The following is a 7606-nucleotide window of genomic DNA, read 5'->3' as shown; positions in this document are numbered from 1 at the left end:
TAGCGCTGCCCCTCTAGCCCTCCCCCCTTTCTTTGCTATAGGGAAACCCAGTGAGAAGCCCTATAGCCCTGCCCCCTCCCTAGCCCACCCACTCCCCCTCGGTATTGGGATATCCCTCAGGGATCCCCACAGCAGGAAGAGACAGAGCGGGGCTATGGGGGATTAACCCATAGCAAGGAGAGACAGAGCCTGGCTATGGGGGATTAACCCATAGCAGGGAGACACAGAGTGGTGCTATGGGTTAATCCCCCATAGCAGGGAGAGATAGAGCGGGGCTATGGGGGATTAACCCATAGCAGGGAGAGACAGAGCGGTACTATGGGTTAATCCCGCATAGCCCCACTCTCTCTCTCCCTGCTATGGAGAAATATTGTATCCCTGGGGGCTTCTTCTCCCCCTCCTCCTGGAGCAGCTGTGCTTTTTTTAGTACAACTGCCCCAGTGAGGAGCTGTCCATTCAGGCGATTTTTAGTGCAGTATAGCGCAATTGTTTTGTGCACCTATACTGTGCTAAAACCACGCTCGTGTGAACGAGGCCGAAGTGAATGCAGTGAGTGTTGAGTCGTTTAGCCAGCTGGTTAAGGGATGCTGCGAATTGCCGTGATTCTCCACGGTGAGCCTATCTGTCAGATAGGCTCACTAGAGAGATCCGGCTTCTGCTCCTGGGCGGCGGCGGCTCCCGCAGCAGGAAATCCTCTGCAGAGTTTTGCAACGCCCGTGGACAGGCAGCCTTAGAGGAGAGTAGTAAAACACCCTTTTTTCTTCTCTACAAGTGTTTTTTTGTGAACTGGGACGTTTTGTCAAAGTAGGCAATACAACTCTGACGTTTGACTTTTTATCTGTCATGGTCTGAATCTTGATTGCTGTGAGAATTTTGTGGTCTTTTGTGTCATCTGCTATGTTTTCAAATTTATTTCTCTTGAGGGCTTATTCAGACGACCGTATATCGGCTGGGTTTTCAGCCGGACGCTGCACAAGGTCCGGTGTTAGTATGGATTCTTGGGCACTCGTTTGTTTTCTGGGCGGCTGAGCAAGCAAAGATTCAACTGGAATGCTGTCAGTTAGTCATCTCACTAAGGCCTCCTTCCCACGAGCGTGACGGGGTCCGCCGCGTAATATTACGCAGTGAAGCCCGTCACGGCGCCCCCCAGAGCCCCTATACTTACCTGCGGGAGATAGCGTGAAATCGCTTCCCCGCCCACCGCCGCCGCGTCACCGCCCGTCACCGCCCACCGCCGCCGCGTCACCGGCCGTGTCACGTGCACGGCCGGCCGTGTCACGTGACGCGGCCGGCCGCATCATATGACGCGCGGCGGTGGGCGGGAAAGCGTTTTTTCACGCTATCTCCCGCTGGTTACAGCGGGAGATAGCGTGAACGGACGGCTTCCATTGACTGCAATGGAAGCCGTCAGTGCGTACAGCCCGTCCTCACCCGCAGAAAATAGAGCATGCTGCGGGTGAGGACGGGAGAAATCGCGGTGCGTAATTCCGCGGTGGAATTACGCATCGTGAGCATTGTGCTATTAGGTTCAATAGAACCTAATAGCTGCGGGCAACGCAGCGGATTTTCGCCGCGAATTACGCGGCGGAAATCCGTTCGTGGGAAGGAGGCCTAAGGGACGTGATTATTTGCTGGATGAGATTCAGAGGCTTGATGTGGGGAAGGGTCTTGCCGGACGTAACATACTTTGCAGAGATGGATAGCGCTCCGTACGTTTTGGTTTTATATTTTGGGGCAATGATTTCGGCGGTCTCCCTGCAAGAGAGGTTTGCAGGGACATCCAACACTACTTTTTGATGTTGAACAGGTTATTCCCTGGGATGGTGATAGTGTGGTCAGAGATGCTTCCCAGAAAATTGTTGCGCAAAATGGGGGTGGGGTGGGGTGAGAGTTCGACATGTTAATGTGGAAGGGGGGGAGGCGGTTTTTGGTTAAGGGATGGGGTACATTTGAATGATGTGGAGACTGATATGTGGACACTGGCAATACAAGAGGGGATAGAGAGGGCACTGCTTTTTTTTTGGGGGGGGGCTGCGCAGACTTAGGGAGTAAGTTTAGCTGGTTGTAGCACTTAGGGAGTGTCCTTGGAGGTGGGTCTTTTATATTGGATGGAGGGAGATTGATGGGTACAGCCTGACTCTTAAGACTTCCCGCCCTGTTAGTTCATCGTGGTTGGGTCTGGTGCATTAGGTAAGGCCAAGGAAGGGATCCCGGGTGGCCTGGATCATTTTTTGATATTCTAGCTTCACAGCAGGGAGGAGGCCATGGTGTGTCTCCGAATGGGGTGTACGGTTGGAGTAAAGGTTCAGTTTTATGTGAGAAGTGCCAGAATTAATTTCTAAGGCTATTTTGTTAATTAAAATGGCTGCTGTGACCAAAATATCCAAAGAATAAATTGGTCTCAGTCTATTATTGGGGAAGGTGAAAGGTAATAAGGGATTGGGGCACGCCGGAGGCAAATCTAGCATACCCAGGTCATGCAAAGTATGTGATGCTTTTTCTTCTCCAATGACATTCAGACACAATATATACAACACTGGGGGCATTCCGTCACAACCCCTAAATTAATATATGGGCATCAGTCCCAAATTGTAAACATATAAATACAATTATTCAAATTTCCATGACTGTCTTCTATAAATCCAAAGAAGGCTGCTTCGGTATTCTTGTATCTTGATGCTACTGGAAGCTAGGAGTTTGACATGGCTTCGATGAGGAACACCCCCTGCCACACCCCTTGCTTGTGATTGGCTCAAGAGCTGAATGTCATGCTACCCTGCTTTTCTTCCAGAAGTGGCTGGTGCTCAGCTCCAGTGCTGTGACTGCAGGTACCCGCCTGTTTTCCCCGGGTGCTCTGCCCTCCTGGCTGTCCTCCTGCTGCTGTCTGTGCCCGCTGCCCATGAGTTACAGTCCCCCGCCACACTTGGCTCCCAAGTGTGCTACAGCTGTGTGCAGGGGAACCATGTCAGCGACTGTCCCGTTGTGCTCTCCCTGCAGTCACAGCCTGCAGTCTGGGGCCAGCGGCTGTGACTGCCTTTCCCCCTATGCTGTCGCCAGTAATTTCTCCCTTACATGTGTTGGACAAGGCGCGCTTGTCAGCCACAGCCAGGAAAGGTGCCTCACGCCGGTCCCCCCTCCCTGCTGCCAACCCCACTCTGCGCGTAAACACAGTGGAGGGTGCCGCGTTCTGCGGCATTGGCAGCGGGGAGTGCGCTTGCAGCGGCGGATGCGGTAATACAGTCAGGGCTACTGGCTCAATGTAAAAGAAATTTTGCAGTATACTGTATGTTACTGAGCTGCCAGGACCTGAAGCCCAGCCAACTGTCCACCCAATCACAGACAGAGGGGGGTCACCCCCCTGTCAATATTGACTCCACCAGGACTTCCTGGTGGCGTCAAGATACAATAATACTTAGTCTTACATTGCCCTGAAGAAGTATTTGTGGTCTGTGGCAAGTTGATTATTTTTTTCTATTTCATTATTCTCTTTTACATATTTGGGAAAGTAGAAACCAGAGCAATTAAAACCACGTCTGCTTCCTCCTCTGGGCTCTCAGCTGTGTCTGGCAGCCAGGAACCCAACCTGCTCCTGCTTAATTGCGGAAGCTTTAATCCTATGCCGTACTTCTGCTGTCATCCTGGATTAAAACCCAAGACCAAGAGCCATATATTTACTACGCTTGGTCTCTAAGGGGTTAAGTAGTTCTGACATAAACTAGTAGTAGTTAAGTAGTTCTGACACAAACTGTTGACTCTCAAATACTTTTCATCTAATTTAGCAGTGGTCTTTTGTCTGCCAGACTTCTACCTGTCAGAGTTTCCTCCAGTTTCCAAGTGCCTTTTGATGGTATAGGAAACTAGACTGCCTGCCACCTTGGCTTTCTTGGCAATTTCTCTGTAGGACAGACCTGCAGAGGTCTTTCTATCTTATTTGGCTTGCCTTTTCCTTGCCATTATGTCAGTAATTGGTTCTGTCTTGAAGAGCCAATCTGTCCAAATATGTTGTAATGCAGTCTGTTCCAACACTGGTTATAAAGAATCAGAGGGTTTGAGAGTAAACGAAAAATTGAGACACCTGTAGGAATAGTTTGCATCTAATTTTAGACAATAATTTGCTTTCTGTGCTGCAGAGCAGCTGTCCTTGATGTTCCCTGAAAAAAGCCCTTTGGTTAAAGTAATCAATTCATACTATTAACGTTGCAGGTTAAAATTTCATCATATTTTGTTTTTAACTTACTTTTGAACTTTTTCACTTTATTTGCTGGACTTGAATTGTGTTAATATGAAAAATTGAGGTGCTCTAAAGCTTTTCACCTGTAGTGTATACTTTTAATAAAAATTGCACCACTCAAGTAATGATCATTCTAATGGGGTTGGGTTCCAAGGACCTGGAAACACCCTTAAGTGTGCCCCTTGTAGGATTAGTAAAATTTGACTAGTTTCTTCCAGAAAGAGCGCCACACCAGTCCACAGGCTGTGTGTGTGTGTGGTATTAAAGCTTGGTTCCATTCACCTCGATGAGCTGAGTTGAAATACTGGACACAACCCATAAACAAGTGTGGTGCTGTTTTTTGGGGGAAAAAAAGCAGCCATGTTTTTCTGATTCCGGACAAACACTTTAAACAATGTATATGTGGCTGCAATTTATGGGGGAAGACTTGAATAGCCCTCTAGGCAGTGTACTCCTAGAATGATTACAACATTTATAGTACTGAGCTGGCTCTTTTTAACCTCTAAGAATTGCATATTTGGTCTCCTGCTTGTTATAAAAGTAATTTATTTTCTTTATTCTCTCCTATTTCTGATTTATGAGAATGAAAGATTTCTCTTCGCAGGCCTGGTCTAGCAGCCTCCTCAAAGATCCTTCACTGTTTCTATTGCTTTATGAAATGAATACTGGCACAAACTGTAATTTCCAATTTAGAACCGTAATACAGATTTATCATAGGTCAAAGCGAGCCTTTTCTGCATCTAATGACCCTTATATTGAATTGTTAATTAAATGCCTGCTAGGCTTTAATGCCGACACCAGTAATTGAGTTATCAAATGAATGCTTAACTGCTGAGAACAGCCTGCATGTGAAGCTCCCCGCCTGCTGTGTGATTGAGGTACATATCTACAATCACATTTGAATTTGTACAGGGATGCGGAAACATATGACGATGCAAGCAAGGTTCAAAGCATTATTAAGTCTTTGTCATTAAATTGATAGGTCCTATCCTGAATTAAGCTAATTATATACCTTTGTAAATGTATACAGATTGAATAAGGCCAGATTAATACGAGTGCATGCGTATTTGAACGCTCATGAGCATAGCGTTTTTGCTGTTTTTTTGTACGTGCATCGGCGCATTTTACTGTACCTTTTTATGTGCATCTGCTTGCGGAAACGATTGTAATGGCTAATTAGTCTTGTAAAACGAAAAAAAGGTTTGGAACCGTGTTAGCCATTGAAGCAAAGTGTGATTGTTCTCAGTGAGAGAAACCAAGTAATCCTGTAGATATGATACCTTTTAATGGCTAACAAAAATACATGATGTTACAGCAAGCTTTCGGGTGGTTCTCTTATTGACCCTTCATCATGTTAAAACTGGTTTGGATGGGGCACAATTATAACACAAATGCAGAGATGACTCCCCTCTTGATCTAAATAAATGTTCACACACTGAAATTTGGGACTGCCTCACATTCAAGACTTAGAATAACACTCAACAACCTGAGAAAAGAGCTAAATACTTAATCAGTCCACTGAGCTAAGGAATGTGACAGTTTTATGATGTCTGTTATCTCCCCTTTAAAAGTCCAAACATGAAAATGGAAACACTAGCCCTGCAGCAACGCCTATTGGATGGCAACATTCTTACAAATCAATTTCTAAATTTTTATGGTTTTTATAAAAACAAACAAACAAGAAACAATGATTGGGAAGAGGACACCCTTCTTGACCCCCTTCAGACCTTTTATATTCTCCACTTATACAAGAATCCTGGACTCAGGTTCATTCCATTCTTGAGGGTATCAAACATGGCCATAAATTCATACTCCCAAATTCTTCTGTGATGCTGTCACTTGAAGTTGCCCTTCAGTATGATAACTCTCATCTACTCTATGTTGTGTCCGTGACATGTTTTGCTACAGGTAACTCCGTCTTTTCCTTTCTAACTGAGTGGCGATGAGATCTCATCCTGGCTCTCAGTTCGTGGCCTGTTTCCACAATATAAAGCCCCCCCAACAGGACATTCACTGCACAGAATCAGGTACACAACATTGGACGTGGAACATGTGAATGTCCAAGGGATGTTATAGTCCTGCTTCGTGTTGGGGATCCATATCGTCTCCATGGTCCGTACATGTGAGAAGGTCTTGCAGCTCCTTACATTACAGGGATACGTTCCTTTTTGTGTGTCAGAGGGCAATGCACTCCTGATTATACAGTTCCTCAAATTAGGAGGTTGCCTGTATATTTTGAGCACATTTGCATATCCCCATTGACTTCTTGGTGGGCAAATATGCAGGAAAATAGAGCATGTGATTTTTTTCTGCGAGACCGAAATACGCAATATGAACATGCGCAGAAATACGTGCATGTGAATAAATCCATTGAAATTAATGGGTTCTATTTTCTGTGTAGTGTGTGTGCGAATTTTACATGCGCAAATACACGCGCAAACACGCCTGTGTGAATCTGGTCTAAGATACGCAGTACGGAACTCTGTACACATCTAGAAATCAATAGAAGAGGTGACTGGTTGCATCCGTCTTGCTTGGTAGGTAGGGACAAGCCCCATTGAAACAACAGTAACACCCAATTGTTCAGTTATTTTCATATTTCCAGGAGGGATAACAGAGGAACCGCACAAAGCAGAAATGCTCCAGAATGATTACTTTCTGGACAATGAAAGCATAGTAAAATCTTTCCAAAAGTCCATGTGTTTGAGAAGACCTCCCATGCTATGCAGCTTTCCTGTGGCAGATTTTCATTCCCATCATATACTAGGCATATGTCACCTCATTATGCAATTTGGGGTAAACATTTTAAAAAACAGAATTGACAGTTTCACTTTTTGTAAAATTTCTGTATTGCATTTATTATCTATTCACTTATCCGTTTTTTTCTATCTGTGATTGTGTCTATATTTGCCACATCATTGCTCTCTTGGCACTTTTATCTGTTGATGGTTTACATGCCATCACTTTAGAATGTAGTAATAATTCTTTAACCCCTTAATGCCACAGGACGTAAGTTTGCGTCCTGGCTGGGTGGGTGGGGTGGGGGGCCATTTAACACAACAGGATGCAAACTTAAGGATGGCACGTTCTCAGAGGTGAGCCCACGCCATCCTGCAGCGGGAGACGGTGGTGATTGATAGCCGGCCTCCCGCTGCAAAAGCAGGGGTTGATGAAAAAAATCGTTCCCCGCTCTTACTCCTTATATACTGCGATCTATCTATATTGTGGCATGTAAAGGCTTCCTAGAGGGAGTGCACTCCCTCTGCGACTTTATCAGCAGTATCCGGGTCTGCCATGGCTTGTCATTGCTATTGTGAGCAATATTGCATTGCAGTACTTCTGTACTTCAATGCATTATCAAAGCAATCAGAGCTT

This window comes from Eleutherodactylus coqui, chromosome 3 (assembly GCF_035609145.1).
Source record: "Eleutherodactylus coqui strain aEleCoq1 chromosome 3, aEleCoq1.hap1, whole genome shotgun sequence".
NCBI lineage: Eukaryota > Metazoa > Chordata > Amphibia > Anura > Eleutherodactylidae > Eleutherodactylus > Eleutherodactylus coqui.
Note: the sequence above shows the minus strand (reverse complement) of the source record.